The sequence below is a fragment of the Lycium barbarum genome, chromosome 1 (assembly GCF_019175385.1).
Source record: "Lycium barbarum isolate Lr01 chromosome 1, ASM1917538v2, whole genome shotgun sequence".
NCBI lineage: Eukaryota > Viridiplantae > Streptophyta > Magnoliopsida > Solanales > Solanaceae > Lycium > Lycium barbarum.
In genome coordinates, this window is record NC_083337.1 from 22,378,615 (window position 1) to 22,395,347 (window position 16,733).

Consider the following 16,733-nt stretch of genomic DNA (forward strand, 5'->3'; position numbering starts at 1 on the left):
TATTGGAGGGGCTAAACCAAATCCCAAAGCTTGCCTTGGCCTTCAGCCATCATGAAAAAAAGTGCAGTCAAGGGAACTACTAACCAGCAAGCAAGTTTTAGAAATCCTTTCATGAGTGAACACACAGGAGATAATTTTTAGGACAAAAGGTAAAAGAAAATTCCCAAACAGGATGCCCACTATTCCACTCCAATATTAAAACAGAAGTTTAGTGCTAGATTTCAAAAGTTTCAATCAACACTCTTAAAAATGGAAGACCAAATAAACATATACCACATTAAATACAGATCATGGTTTGTGAGTAAAGAAGGATCTGTCTGGTTGACCTCAAAAACCATCAACTTACCACCTTAAGGAAGCTGAGCATGAGAATCACAAGCACAGAACATCTAAAAAACAGAAGTCAAAACCATGTCGAAACTCAAGTTGATCGACATCTAAAAAACAGAAGTCAAGGTTAATTCCCTCCCCCCCCCCCCCCCCCCCCCCCCTTCCCCAACTAGGCATTGGTTCCATTTATAGGCACACTATATGTTTCCAAATATCACATAATATGAGATGCGGTGTTTTTCGGGTCATAGACCGTACTTGACACGGGGTAGTCTTCCTATTGGGTTTGGATACGTCTAAAATATCCAAACCACCCAGTCTACTTCATATTTGGATTTGGCTTAGCTCTTACCTAGGCATATGCAAGAGTGAGTTTTTCGAATTCACCTTGGACTCGAACGGACTACTCGAGGTGAACCGTTGTCGGCCGTTGGGTGACCGCACACCAACTTAATGTTCAACGTGTTTCAAAAAAAGGGTGTTTCGGGTTTTTTAGTAAAGGCTAGACCGCTATCCCACGTGTCCCCTTTGAAACCATGCTTTTTGCCAGGAGTGGCGGAGTTCATGATATGAAATGAATAACAGTTATAATTGCGGAATTTAAACACATAGGCAAATAAATATAGTTAAAATCATATTATATTTAAAACCTTATGGTTAGAACCTAGAAAATTCCCAGCAGAGTCGCCATCTGTTACGGTTCACTTTTATGCGGCTTAAAGCATAAAATTTACTACGAGGTTGTTGGTGCTCTAATAGGATTTTAGTAATTTTAGAGTCGCAACGTAATTTATCAAAGGGAAACTAGGAAAATAAGGTAAAAGATTTTTCAAGAAAGAGAGAAATCTTTTTGGTACCAAAGTTCGAGGTCAGGGTTCAGGTGATCCCCTAGGAAAGGTTTTACGCACCCTAGTATGAAAGATCCGTAGAATACGGTTGACCTACAAACTCCAATGTGTGATTAATGTATTTATTTGCTTAAAGTGTATAGGTTTCCACAAAAATGTCATTCATTTGTATCATAAACTCAAAACAAATTAGCAAAAAGTACCCTTAAAAAGGGGGTTTTGGGTTTAAAAATCCGCATAAGTGGTCAACTCACTTTATTGCCGGACTAGGACACGCCTGAGAGTTTTTCCGAGTAGAGTCACTAATATTCTAGTCCTAATTAAATGAGTTTAGTTCTTATGGGTTTTATTTATACATACATACATACATATACATATATATATATATATATATATATATATATATATATATATATATATATGTATGTATGTATGTATAAATAAAACCCATAAGAACTAAAGATACACGTATATATATGTATGTATATATAAGAAAGAAAAACACAAGTTTTAATTATTCAAGTCCAATTTTATCATTGAAGCTCACAATCAGTCCATATTCCGAGTCCAAATCTGTCTTAACCTCAAATATGTCCAAGTAAATTTCCCTTTATTTTCAGTCCATAAAGTTTTGGGCCTTTAGCCCAATAGTTTCAATTCTTTTCCCGAAAATTTTTGAAGTCCAAACCATAGTTTTGTTTTTCTAGAAACTTTCTAAGTTCTGGTGCCTCTTGTTCTCAAAAAATTTCGATCCAAGCTATAACTACAGAAATTTGCATTCTTAACCCATTTTTCGTTCCGTTTTAGCTCAAGTCCGATTCAAAGTCAAATAAAACAGGTAAAGGCTTCCTATAACAGGCTTAAGGCCCGAAAACCATTAAGTTATTACCATCAAACGTTTGCTAAGGGCAGAGGGCCCAAAATTTGCCACTTAATTATTTGAAGATCATTTAGCCTTATAGTATAAAACCAGTTTTTGATCTTAATCGACCCAAATTAAGTGTCAAGTTCATGCAAGTTAAAACCAGCCGAGTTAAAAAAAATGTTTTAAGCGACTTCCTAAAAATACTATGCATTTCCTAAGTTCTAGCCTCCATAAGGGATTTCAATATTTTTCCATGTCTTTACACATATAAATCGGAAAAAAAAAAAGTTAGACTGGTGGGCCTACCTAAGCCCAACAGTTGGCTATTTTCACCCATAGTTGGGCCTTCAAATAAATATTAGCTTCCCTTTCTTATCGGACTCGATGGAAAATAAGGGTTAGGCTTCTGGCCCAACAAGTTTAGACGTAGAGGATGGTCCAAGTGGCCCATTAATCGTTCACATGAAACATACTAAAGGATAATGATTAGAGGATGTTTAAAAGCGAGACTAACTAAGAGTATATCATTCGCATATACGAACAAGCCAAGTAAAATAAAGGTGCATACTTCCAGCAATATTAAACAAGGCCCAATTTTTAAAAGTACAGTCTTTCATAGTAAGCATAAACTGGCCCAACAACTCACTAAGTAATATGCAAATTAAAGACCCAATGTGAAAATTCAAAGGAAAATGGGCCTGCTGAGGCCTTTATATGCAGAAACATATCAATTTAAGACCATATAGATGATATACCATAGGTATACTGGATATATAAATGCATGTAGACCTTAAGTATACAAAACTGATATACACATATACCTTAGGTATATCGTCTGATATACAGTATCTTTTCTGAACATAACAGACATCAGACCAAGGAGAACCATTCATACTTTCTCATTTTAGCATATTCAAACAGTGTTTTTTTTATAAAAAAAAAAAAATTACAAAGCATGCTACCAGACATACACAATATTCCTTGTGCATATTCTCTTACAAAGAACAAATCACACACACATAGTTACTTTCAGGCAGTGAAGAATTCTAAGAACAAGACCCTTAAATCTCATAACAACAAATGTGCATGAGTTACAGAAACCATAAGACACAGAGTTACTTATATCTAATGAAATTTGCATACACTAGCTCCTTTAATTAGCCTTAAAAGGTCACAGAATGTGTGGTCTCATATGAAGAACCCCAGCAGCCAAGATTTAAAGTGATTGGGCTGAGTTAGACTTGTAACTCAAAGCCATATCACTCCCCTCCAAGCCCTGGGTAAGTCAGTCTGTCACGACCAAATTTAGGATCACGCGGGCACCTACCTTTCCCTCCTCGGTAGGCGAACCCTCAATCAATAACACAGTAATCGAGTAAAGACAATTTGAATATTCTAATAACTAAGTACGATTAACAGTGGAAATCAATTACCTAATAAACTCCAATATTGAAAGTGTTTACAATCGTTAAATAAATAAAGCCTCTTTCAAATTCCCACGACCTGGTCTAGACTAGTACAAGAGCGACCAAATGATACGGATTACAACAACGCTATAAGACCCAACCTCCGTCTCGAAATGAAATGGGAGGAGGCCTTCAGATTAGGCATCGCGCATCTCCGAACATGTTGCAATCAATCACCTGAAACACTCTACACCCGAAAAAGGTGTAGCAAGGGCAGTATTAGTAAAATCAACGAGTACAGAGTAAGTATTTTAGGCCGACAATGGTTAGAAACACATATCAATAAAAGAAGTCACAAATAAACATGATCAGCAACTAAATCAATCCTATATCTATATACCGCACAACATGACACCAAGACCCTTAACTCAGTCACATTCTGTTAATAACCACAAGACAGATCCACAACAATATCGCGACAATCATATATCATTAATACCATTCGTTTTTAGTCTACATCCTTTAGAGGCCAAACATACAACTGATCCTACAAGCGAGCCACAAGACAATTAACCAGTAAAAGTCACAGATAATCAAAGACAAGTATACATCATCGCCTAAGTAACATCTAATCTCAATTGTGCCAAGTCTAAATATATATCAATCCGAATCCAACACCAAAAGTAAACACCAAAATCATCTCAAACAAGCCATAATGCAATGTGATGCAATGATGTATGAATGAAATGCAATGTCATGCTAATGTTGTGTACACATGTACTCCAGGCGGAAATATCGACATCTCGGTAGCACAACCCAGTGTGCCTCCCGAAGTCTAAGTTCCACCCGTCCCGGATCTTTGCCCAACAGACAGACGGAACCCCGGATCATGGTCCCATCTTTCTTCTTCACAAATAACACAGAAGCACCCAAGGGGAGACACTCGGTCTAATGAACCCCTTGCTCAACAAATTCTGTAACTGCTCCTTAAGCTCCCTCAACTCAGCAGGTCCCATCTGATACAGTGGAATGGAAATAGGATGAGTGCCCGGATCCACGTAGATACAAAAATCAATGTCGCAATCGGGTGGCATACCTAGCAGATCTGACGAAAATACCTCCGCAAACTCGCTCACAATAGGGATAGACTCAAGGGGTGGAGATGCAACTGTCGTATCACGAACATGAGAAAAGTAACTTAGACACCCCTTACTTATTAACTTCTTCTCCCGAAGGAAGGAAATGATCTTCTTCGGGGCGAAACTAGGAGTACCCCTCCACTCAAGCATAGGAATGCCCGACATGGCTAAGCTGACCGTCTTGGCGTGACAGTCCAAGACGATAGAGAGAAAGCCAGGACATACCCAATATAATATCCAAGTCTACTATATCGAGAATCATCAAATCTACCCAAGTGTCATATCCAATAAAAGTAACCAAACAAGACCGGTAAATTCAATCAACAATCGCAGAATCTCCGACCGGAGTAGACACATGAACAGGTATATCTATGCTATCACAAGCAAAATCCCAAGCAATGACATGAAATGCAGATACATACGAATAAGTGGATCCAGGATCAAATAACACAGTAGCAGACTGACCCCGAACAGAAATAATACCTGCTGTCACTGCACCAAGAATCTCTACCTAGGGTCTAGCTGCTCTATCCCTCGCGGCCTCAACTCTCGCTGTATAGTAAACAATGTCCTAGAATGAAGCGCCCTACGCTTCAAGCTGGATATAGGGCAGCTGGAGAGGACCATCCAGCCCACTAATAAACCACCGGATCCTGCTGGCTTCCGTCAGAATCAAGGGATAGGAGTAACGGGCCAGGTAGGAGAAGGATAGTGCATAGGTAGCAATCGGCCTGCCCTCTTGACGGAGATCCAGAAACTGGCCTCGACGCTCGTCCCTCCATGAACGAGGCACGTACCTCTCCAGAAACACCCTATATAACTGCTCCCAAGTAAGTAGACACGCACCACTGGTCTGCTAGCAAGGTAGTCTCTCCACCATTCCCACGCGCCACCCCAAAATCGATGGGTAACATAGATGACTTCGAGTGTATCCGTAATCCCTGCCATGTGAAGTAGCTCATCGGTGATCACGATAAACTCGTAGGCATCCTCGCCTGTTGCGCCAGTAAAAACTGGTGGAGCCAACCTCATGTTCATCCTCAATGCGGGCGTGTCATGAATCCTCACCATCTGTGAGGGAAGAGATAAGAGTCAGATACCAATTTGATCTTTACAGGTACCAAATTGAATAAAGTAGCAGTCACACCCTAACAATGGTAGGGAATGACGGGCACCCGACTCTCATCAGAGTCGAGCGAACCCTTAGACATTCGCTCTATCAAAACCTGTCATTTCAAAAACTTTTAAGAACATAAAACTTTTCCAAATAGAAATCATTATCTTTATAACGATCATAAAAACTTTCAATCAAATAAGTACTTTAAACCAATTGAAATCATCTAAAATGCATACTCTTTTTAAAATCCACGAATGACTCAACTGACATCACTTTGTCGACATCTCGACAAACATACCACAGGACACTGTCTGTAGAAGTCTCTAAGAAGTAAACTGAACATTATGAGTCAGGACAGGGCCCTAACATACCCATAATCATACATATCTATTCATGACTCAGCACAGCTCTAGAATGAGGTGGAACTTTCCAATCCCAACTGACATCCAAGCATCCTAGCTATACACTTAACCTGCCAAACAATCTGGGGCTGCGGGCATGAACGCAGCGTCCCCAGGAAAAAGGACGTCAGTACAGACAATGTACTGGGTATGTAAGGTAGTAACAAATCATGATCATAATTTACTTAGGAGAGAAGAAATCACAATCTAACTCAATACCTGCAGCTTTTGCTGGAAGAAACATAAATGTGCACACGAAGTCTAAAAACAATCCTTAAGTAAATAATGCAATCCAACACACATGCCGCTTCCGACATGTTAACAAAATGGTCCCTTTAGACAGCCGCTTCCAGCTAGTATCACAATAGTCCCTTCGGACGGCCGCTTCCGGCATAATAATGATAGCCCCTTCGGGCAGCCGCTTCTAGCTTAATATCGCAATAATGTCAACACAAACTCAATCCACAAATATCAATTTCAATTCATATCATAAGTCACTAATCAATTGATCACAATCTAGTTATTAGCCTTAGTCTTTCATAAGAAGTTATCAAATTTGTGTCTCACTAGACTTAGGAGAACATACTTCCAAGTTTGAGAGTAGAATTGTTATGAAATTCATACTACCTATATTCTACTCAATTTGATCTTATTGCCTTACCCAAGAATAAATGATCATGTCAATACAAAGGGATGATACTATGGAATCTAAACATAAATCGTAAATGAAATGAAGTAGTAAAATCTCGCACCCCCTTCGGAGTGGTTTTGAGAATCAAACTCTATGTTTCCTTTAGTATAAAATGCATTTCCTCGAAATCATTAGTAAAACCATATGCACAACTCAATTTAGCACCTTATGGGTGTTCCCTTCGGAACAGAATAGGAGTACAATAGTAATAATCCATCACAAGAAACATTTAGACCTTACTCGTCTAAGAATGGAATCTTATGGAATACATATAGAATGAATAACAACAAGAATCATGCCAAATGAAGAAAGGTTTGCCTTACATACCTTGTCACTTACGTGATTAGCTTAACTTATGCTTCCAAACATTGGCCAATCTACAATCATGGTAAAGGAAACTGTATGCAACTTGAAAAAGGTTCATATACTTCTCTAAGGTCGTAATTAACTTCCGTAAATTCGGGCAGCATTTTCCCTGTAATATTCGCTTCCCTCTAATTCCAATTCAATTTAACAACACAGTCAGCAACCAACAACAAAAACAACCATCTCATATAACCCTCTTTAAACTCAAAGCATCAACTCCCAAAGATATACACCAAAAAAGCTCAATATACGCTTTGAATATAATATCTTCATACACATTATACTTCCAAATTTAAGAAAAGAAACTTATCAACAACATCAACAACAATATCAACAATCATTTTATATCAATATCCAACTAATTCTATCCATTTAATCATACCAAAACAGCCCCCAAGTCATTTGATATCCAAAAATTATAAGCGAACTTTCAACGTCATTTTCTCTATTCTAACCCGTCAAATCTATCAATCATCATGGTAAAAACATCATTAACATCTTAAACATACCTTATATGAGCAGCCACAACGAAACCAACATCCCCCAAGTTCAAATTGTAGCTTAAAATGACGACGACAACTCGTACTACACTTTATTCTTTACGAGCCTCGGGATTCAGGGCCTCAAACTTGATCGAACACTTGCTTTATCTCTCTAAACTCCCCTCACTCTCTCTGTACCATGTTATGGACCTTTTGGTATGAAATGAGGACAATAAGGGTTAAAACCACCCTTAAATAGCAAGGGAAGTGGGCCTGACCCGAGTTGGAATCGGGTTGGGCAAAGCCCACCGCCCAGTTTGACCTTTCTGCCTTAAAGCGTTTATAACTTTTTATTCTTCTGTCGTGTGAAGGCTCTCAACCTATAGTTGAAAATATATTTCAATTATCTACAACTTTCATTCTTTGTGTTTTCCCAAATTCTAAACTTATAATGGCATGTAGGCCTCGTAAAGCTAGATCACCCGAAAACGTATCCTTAAATCATCCTTTTGGAGTGCTTATGCTCATATTTGGCTTAAGTGTCTTTCTTAAGACTTGATCAACTTCCCATGTACTATTCATATAGATTGTCATATGCCCTTTATAAAATCCCGACATGTGGGCCCCACCTTGACTTACGGTTACGCGGGCTATATACCTTTTAACGTATCATTCCAATCATATTGTACGAATTCCAAATATCATACTCATGCTATCCTCATGCTAATACAGTATAATTTTATCCTTTATACTTGTAATATTTGCTCCTCCTTGAGCTCACATTAAGCCGTCTGTAGCCTTAGTAACATGAAACTTTCTGGGGTGTAACAGTAGCACGAAGAATGAAAAGAAAGTGAGATTTCCTAAATGTCCTATAGCCTCCCGCAGATAAGCACGAAGCTCATCGTACCGATCCACGAGACTCTACTAGACACGCTCTTGTATTAAAGACCGGGTAACCTAGGGCTTTGATACTAACTTGTCACGACCTATTTTTCCTCACTCATGCGGGCACTTACCTTCCCGCCTTGGTAAGCGAACCCTCAACCCAATAATGTATAAATACATAAAAGAATAAAATTAAGCATCGAAATAGAACAAATACATAAGTCTCACGATATAGATATATAAGTAGTAGAATAGTGCGGAATAATAACAACACCCCCAGGGTCTAGTCTGAATAACACAAGAGCATCTAAAAGAGAAATAGTACAAAATCCGGAATACTAATACATAAGTTTCTATGTCTCTGGATAAAATAGGACATATAGATAGAAAAGTTATATAAAAGTCTTCAAGGTAGTGGACGGCCATGCTCACCATGGAAACTCAAAGAGAAAGCTCAAGCAACTATCAGCCACGCGTCACGGAAGTGGATCTGACCTGATACTCTGCATTCATAAAAGAATGCAGCAAGTGCAGGTAAGTACAAGACAACAATACTGGTAGGCATCATCGGCCGACTAAGCATGGCTAACACAACTCAGAAAATAAAGTAGATAAACCAACAAGTATAAGTCAATGTAATCAAATCCAAGTATCTGCCATCGCCTATGTAAAGCATCTAATCCCAAATATGCCAAGTCTGAGTATATCCAATCCAAATCCAACATCACAAGTACAACACCAGACATCTCAAAATCAAGTCATAACACAATGCAATGCAGTAGTGTATGAATGCAATGCAATGCCATGTAAATGTTGTGTACACATGCACTCCGGATGAAAATATCAACATCTCGGTGGCACAACCCAGTGTGACTCGCGAAGTCTAAGTGCCAACCGTCCCGAATCTTTGCCCAACAGACAGACGGGACCCCGAATTTAGAGAGGATTCAGTTTAGAGCTGAATGAGTCAGGGAAACTCTAATGTGTATAGTATGTGGCATGCTACTATCTCTAGGATTAACTCAGCCAGTTTGCAAGACTTATGATTATGTGGTATTCTATGAAGCAGGTTCGATAAATGGTTAGAGGGTCACGATGATTGTGATTTGATTGGATTTAGGGAATTGAAGAGTCAAGAAATAGTATATTTGATCGAGAATCGGTAAAGATAAGGTACATCTTTGGGACTACTTGGGTCAGTATGGGTTATGGAGATGTGTTGCATATTTCAGATGAAGTGTGACCATGAGTATGCTTAAGGAAGAGAGTCTTTAGAAATGCACTAAGTGATATGATAGAGTTCCGTGAGGTTTCATGATCAGCGACTAGTGAGAAAAGAATTTCAGGTAACCAGCATATTAAGGTTTTGAGAAAGTGGCATGTATGGTACACCGTTGGATAGTTTCGTAACACTCTATAGTGGATCAGTCAGTATGGTTTTAAGAGAAAGGATTTGGGAAAATTCCTATTATGTGAGGGCTAGAGTTATATTCTTGAGATGGGACCATATTCGTGGTAAGTGTTTTATGTTACGAGTAATATTGACTGGATATCTCGGGTGAATACTTTTGGATATTAAGGACTCAGAAATAGTTGTGCTAGATTGGCACCAGAGGTTGCGAGATTGATGCTTTCAAAAATGTATAGGCATATTGAGGTTACAATGGGAGGCTCGATAGTTTAAGGGTTGTTATATGAGGCTTCAGGTTTTTACGTTAAAAAGTTTGGGTGTTGTATCAGATTTACGTATCGGGTAAGGGTTGAGAAACTCTAAGGTTGCATTCTTAAGGTATAATTCTTTGGTACTCAGTTGACAGCGTGGATATAAATTAGCTTTTAGAGTCAAAAGTGACAGACATGATTTATTATGCGTGAGGAAAAGATTAGAATTGGGCGCCACCTATGCGTGGTAAGACTGTGATTGGTTTCGAAAAGTTGGAGTCAGTTCGAATGATTATTAATGGTAATCAGGGGTGGTGAATTCATTCTAGGTCAGTATTGGTTGATTAGAACTTGATGGACTGTGTTCATAGCTACAAGAGGACTTATGGATTCTCAAAAAATCACCTTCACGGATTTGATGACTTTCAGTTCAGATTTGAGGTATGGCAGGTCTACTGAGCTTTATCAAGGTTTGCGAGTGGACGTGATGGTATTTTACCAGGAGCAGCTCTTCGGATAGATATAATTGTTTCGTCAATACTTCGTAATGACTTGAGGAGGTATTATGGTTACTAAAGGCCTTTAGAGTGATCAGATGGTTTCCTACGGACTCGGCTTGGCAAGGTATTCAGTGGTATGCTTCCAGTATTGTGATTTGAAGGTTTAAAAAGACTTCGAACTAGCGAAGTCGGCTATGAGTAAGATTAGTTCGATGAAATTGCTTAGAGTGCTCCGATAAAGCAAGAATTCTTTTTTGGCGAGAATAGATCATGGCTTCGGGCTTGTGTTTATGTGTTTCTAAGAAATCGTGGTCCGAGGAACGACTTTAGAGGGGTGAAAGAAAGGTTAGCCAGATCAGAGTAGTTTACCGGTTCAGAGTGGGCTATAATTATGCCTATATCTAAAGGTTCGTATTATTTTAAAGGATATTTTTGGGACCTATTGATCGAGCTCAGAAGTATGGTTAAACTGAATCAAAGGATTCCAGCAAAATAGTTCTTTTATTCGTGGATCAGTTGTAAAAGCATTCTAAGTATGGGAGTATGGAATAGTGATTTAGAGTACTTCGTGTCGTGGAGGCTTCCATGTTATGATGATGAAGATTCCTTGGCTATCATCATCTTTCATATTGTCCATCTTCGTTCAAGGATAAATGATTATTTAATTAGTATCTGATGTAATGACTCATTCGGTCGTTATGGCTGTTTTGATGATTTTACCCTTTTGACCGATTCCCGAGGTCATCGGGCGAGTTTCAATGTGACTTTTGGAAACTTGAGCCTTTAAGTGAAAATCGTTTGACTTAAAGTTGACTTTTAGGGAAAGGGACCTTTTTCGAAATTCCATCGATTCTGAGAGGTCCGGATGGTCATTTATGACTTGGTGGTATGTTTGGTTCGGTTCCTAATGCACTTGAGAGAGTTTTAGGACTTGAGTTGGAAACTTGGATTTAGGCCATTGGGGGTTGACTTGATCAAATAGACCTATGTTGGAAATTCTGAGGCCGAATATGTAGCCCGTTTTTATGTGTGTTGGCATGCTCATTATGTATCTGTGGGGTCTCAGGTGATAGTCAGATATCAGCTTGAGATTGGTCAAAACCTAGAAATTTTTGGTATCTGGTGTATCCGCCGTAGCGGCACCAGAACGGCCGTGGTAGTCCAGTCATAGCGAAGGGACTGACGGCTATAACGGATTGGGTGTTTTGGTGACTAGCCACCATGCCAGGATCGCGATTACGGTCATGTGTGCCGCTATAGCAGCCTTATGATTTTAGGTAACGGCCCCCATAGCGGGCCATCTGTGCGCCATAGTGTGTGCTCTGTAGCGGGTCCTATGGTCGCCGCAGCGGTTGACGGGGCAAAATTATTATTTAAAGCTTAGTTAAAAACCCTTATCATTTCATTACATCATTTCTTAAGCATTTTGGGGCGATTTTGAGAGCATTTGATCAGATTCTTCATAGAGATAAGATTCTTGGCCTTAGAATTCATTACTATCCTTTCTTAATCACTAATTCATGCTAGAATCAAAGAGGAAGAGTGGGCTTTCATGAGAAATTCTTAAAATGAGTTTAGACTTCCTAAGTGGAAATTGTTGATGAAATTGGCTAGTATAACCATAGATTCTGACTTATTCATTGTTGTTAAGCTTATATCTTCCATTATTAAGGGTTAATTTGTGGATTAAAAAGTTAGGGTTTATACCCAATACCCAAATTGGGGGTTCCACTTTAATTTCAAATTTGGCTTAATGTTGAGTTAATATAGCAATTGATTAGTGGGTTTTGATCATCTAAACATGAATAGCCTATTCCACCTTAGAATTTTCCATTTTACCCTTGTGGGTCCGTTTTCCCATCTTCCTTAGTTAGATTTGGCCTAAATTAGAAGTATAGCAATATGGGTGTTGTTCTTTTTGATTTCTAATGTATAATTCAAATATGATTAGACTTTGAGTATTTGGAGGTGGAAAGAAAGGGCAAGGCTAAGGTTTGATGGGTCGTAGCACCTATTCGCATTCCAGGTAGGTTACGGTTTACCTTATGGCTAGACTTCGGTTAGTAAAGCATATGTAGAGTTATTGATTGTCAGATACAGCTTGTTACGCCTTCGGGTATGAAGTAGGGATGTATTCTTAGGTTGGTATTGTTGTTGACTATGGCTTGTCACCTTATTGTGTTCTATTGAGTGTTGCTTGTGGTGATTGTTGGCTTGTTGTCACGTGATTGATTATAGAGTTGTTGCTTAATGATTGCTTTATGATTTGGAGGGCGTCTTTGTCATCGTTGAGGTTGTTGGAAAGGAAAGTAAAGTTAAGATATGGATATTGTGATTGAGTTATGTGTCCTTGTGTGGCACGATTTATTTGATATGTTGTCATCACTCATTGACATTATACATTGCACTTATTCTTATCTTTCATGGTACTCTGATATGAATACTTAGTGACTTATTCATGATTGTCAACCCATATATCTCCGTTATTGGTTATTGACTTGTGAAGTGGAAGGAATTGATATTGGGATATGTGTCCATGTGTGGCACGGTTGTCATTGATATACCCTTGTTAGCATTGATATTATGCATGCATTCATACTTGTATATTTGGATCGGGTTGCACACCGCAACACACACACATATATATACATAAATATATTATATAAATATGTATAATATATATATATATATATATATATATATATATATATATATATATATATATATATATGTGTGTGTGTGTGTGTGTGTGTGTGTGTGTGTGTGTGTGTGTGTGTGTGTGTGTATAACTCGATCCCAATCGGTGTTGCGGAACGTGAAACCCAGTCCAAGTGTTGTGAACGTGCAACCCGGTCCAAAACACGTTCCGCAACCCTTACTTGGATCGGGCTGTGCGTCGCAGCAGGTTCATGGACTTCACGGGTCCCCCATGGGTCTTGACTGTAGCAGCGTAGACATCGTCCGCCCGAAGCATGGGTGTATCATTGCATTGCATTGCATTCATATTTCATTCACTCATACATACTGATTTCTTGTTGTACTTATTTATTGTATTGTACGGTGCTCATGAACATTGACTTCCTGGTTGGTTACTGATTGGAGATCGGCGTGTGCCTGATTATTATATATTTGGGAATTGATGGATTCGAGGAGTAGAGACTTCTTCTAGGTTGAGACTTGAGGTTACGGAGTAACATGGTTGGTTGTGCTAGTGTTTAGAGTTATTCTGAGGAATTGTGGAAAAACTTGGCAGGACTTGTGTTTAGGTGCTTCACCATAGGCTATGATTCGGTTATTGATCTCTATGTGCTTGATTGTTATTCTTGGACTGTGTGGTAAGTATACCTGATTGTGAGCATGTCTATTCTTGTGAGCATGTCTATTCTTCAGTCTCTTTCTTTATATATGTTAACCAACTGTTGTCAGCCTATGATGCCTACTCATACGTTTTATTTGTACTGATGCTACCTTGCTACACTCCTTTTGGTGTGTAGAGTTTGAGATAGGTTCCGCTTGTACTTTCGAGGTTGATATTTTAGGCCCGACTTACGAGTATTAAGGGTGAGCATCTAACGAGTCGTTACCCGGAGACTTATCTATCACTGTCTTTATTTTCTTCTATTCAGACATATGTGTTAAGCATTTGAAACTTGTATTTTCTAGACATTACTTAGTTGCTCTTATACGAGTCAGACCAGTTCCTTGGGGGTTGTATCTATATTCCGCAATTATGATTATTTATGATTCAGACGTTTACTTATTCAGCTCTAGTTACTTTATTGTGGTTGAATGTATGAATTGATAAAAGGGTTCGCCTACCGAGGTGGGAACGGTGGTGCCCGCGCGACTTAGTTATTTTGGGTCGTAACAGTCTAGTATGAATGTCAGGTTATGTCTCATGAGCATTCCATACGTTATATACATATTGAATGAATCATCTCAGCACATGATTGATTGTGTAACAATCATATGTTATGTTTCCCAAGTTAACAAAGAGGTACTTAAAAGTGTAATTGTATGTGTATTAGTATGATGTGCAGATGATAGCCCTACTAGAATCAGTATGGCAGATACAGACTCATTAGTCTGGCAGTTATAGGCTTACAAGTCTGGCAGATGTCATATGTACACGAGGCCATTGAGGCTCGACAATTAACACCGATGAACGAGACTCGTCGAGGATGGGAAGATTATTTATTATTATGCACTCATTTGATTTATGTATTATAAACAAAGGTATAGAATAATCTAATGTATGATGCTCCCAAGTGTTTCAGTGAACGATCCCAAAACGTTGCTACACACAGCCAGAGGCAGATTTAAGTGGAGGTGAGGGTGTTCACCCAAACACCCTCGGTAAGAAATTACAGTGTATATTTAGGATAGATTTTCTGTGTTTATGTACATATATTAACTTTTGAACACCCTGAGCGTATGCAAAAAGTTAGCTCAAGTGGTCCAAGGTGTTCAATATTGTCTCTAGCATCTAAGGTTCGATTCCCATCAACAACATTATTTTTTATATTTAGCTTTTGTTGTTTTTTTCAGACCCCTGCTTGAAAATCCTGGATCCGCCACTGCATACAGTAACCAAAAGATATCCTCAAAAAGACCAAGAAGAATGTTCAGAGTAAGCTAAGTACAGTAAGATGTATCATGTGACCTCGTAGAATGAAGAATGTTCAGAGTAAGCTAAGTACAATAAGATGTATCATGTGACCTCATAGAATATTCCTTGGCTTCCTGATGCATTCATTTGATTTCGTTTCATTTGTATCTTGTTTAGTTTCAGTATTTGCATATACTACTCAATCTGTCTTACATGCGAGTATAATTCTTTCTGTACTCATGTCCCTTTGGCCGGGGGACGCTTTGTTCATATTGCAGGTTTAGACATACAGGTTGGTAAACTTCTCGCTAGGTATTGTGGACATTCAGCGGTAGTGTCGTAGGCTCCACCTCTATATGTAGCTGAGTTAGGTCTAGTGTCCTCATGTATAAAGGATAAGGCTAGGTTGGGGCCCTGTTCCAGTGCGTATACAGCTGTTCAGTTATAATATTCGTAGAGGCTTTATAGACACTATTGTTGGGTTTACTTGTATTCAGTTGTCCATCAGTTGCATGTCATAGGCCAGTGGTCATATATGTACAGAAGTTATTTTCATTCCGACTTTGTCTCTCAAGTTACGTCAGACAGTCTATTACAGGTTCATGGTAGTTGCATATAGAGCACGGTCCGTCCCATTCTGATTTGACACTTCCGTACAACTAATACTACTTTTAGTACAATTGTTAGATGCAGTGTTCATACACCAAACTCCCACTTCTAAATAGTAGAAAATTGTTGAAAGTATCACTGAATAGTATAAATATACATAGTTAAGGCCCTTGTTGTCACGACCCAGCCCCGTGGACCGTGACTGGCACCCTACTTGGGTACCCAGACCAAATTACGTATTCATTGCCAAATCCAAACTTATTTCAGAATTTCATAAAAATCATATCAAACATAGTTTATATCAAAATATGTCTTAAGCGGTCGCACAAATCAAAATGTCATATCGGATCCAAACTGCGCGGCGGAATAGACATCGCCGGTCAAAAATGCAAATATAAGCATAAGGGCCATTCAGGGCAATCAAAACAAACGGACTGCTTTAAGACCAGAAAACAAAATCGAACGAACATATATAGGACCCTCGCCCCACATATATGACTACAGGCCTCTACGAACTCAAAACAAAGACATATGGCGAGACAGGGCCCTGCCGTACCCAAATAGTCAAATGTACAGAATATACATAGCAAAAGAGAGTCTGTACCAAAAGGGGACTCCGAGTCAAGAAGGAGTACTCCGAAGTAGCAAAGAGTGAAGCCTACAGTGGAGGATCACCAATATCTGCACCTGCGGGCATGAAACGCAGCCCCCGAAGAAAGGGGGTCAGTACGAAATATGTACTGAGTATGTAAAGCACGGAGTACAGAAATATGGGCCAAAACCGAAAGCAAATCAGATGACAAAGTGGAGTACAAATCAG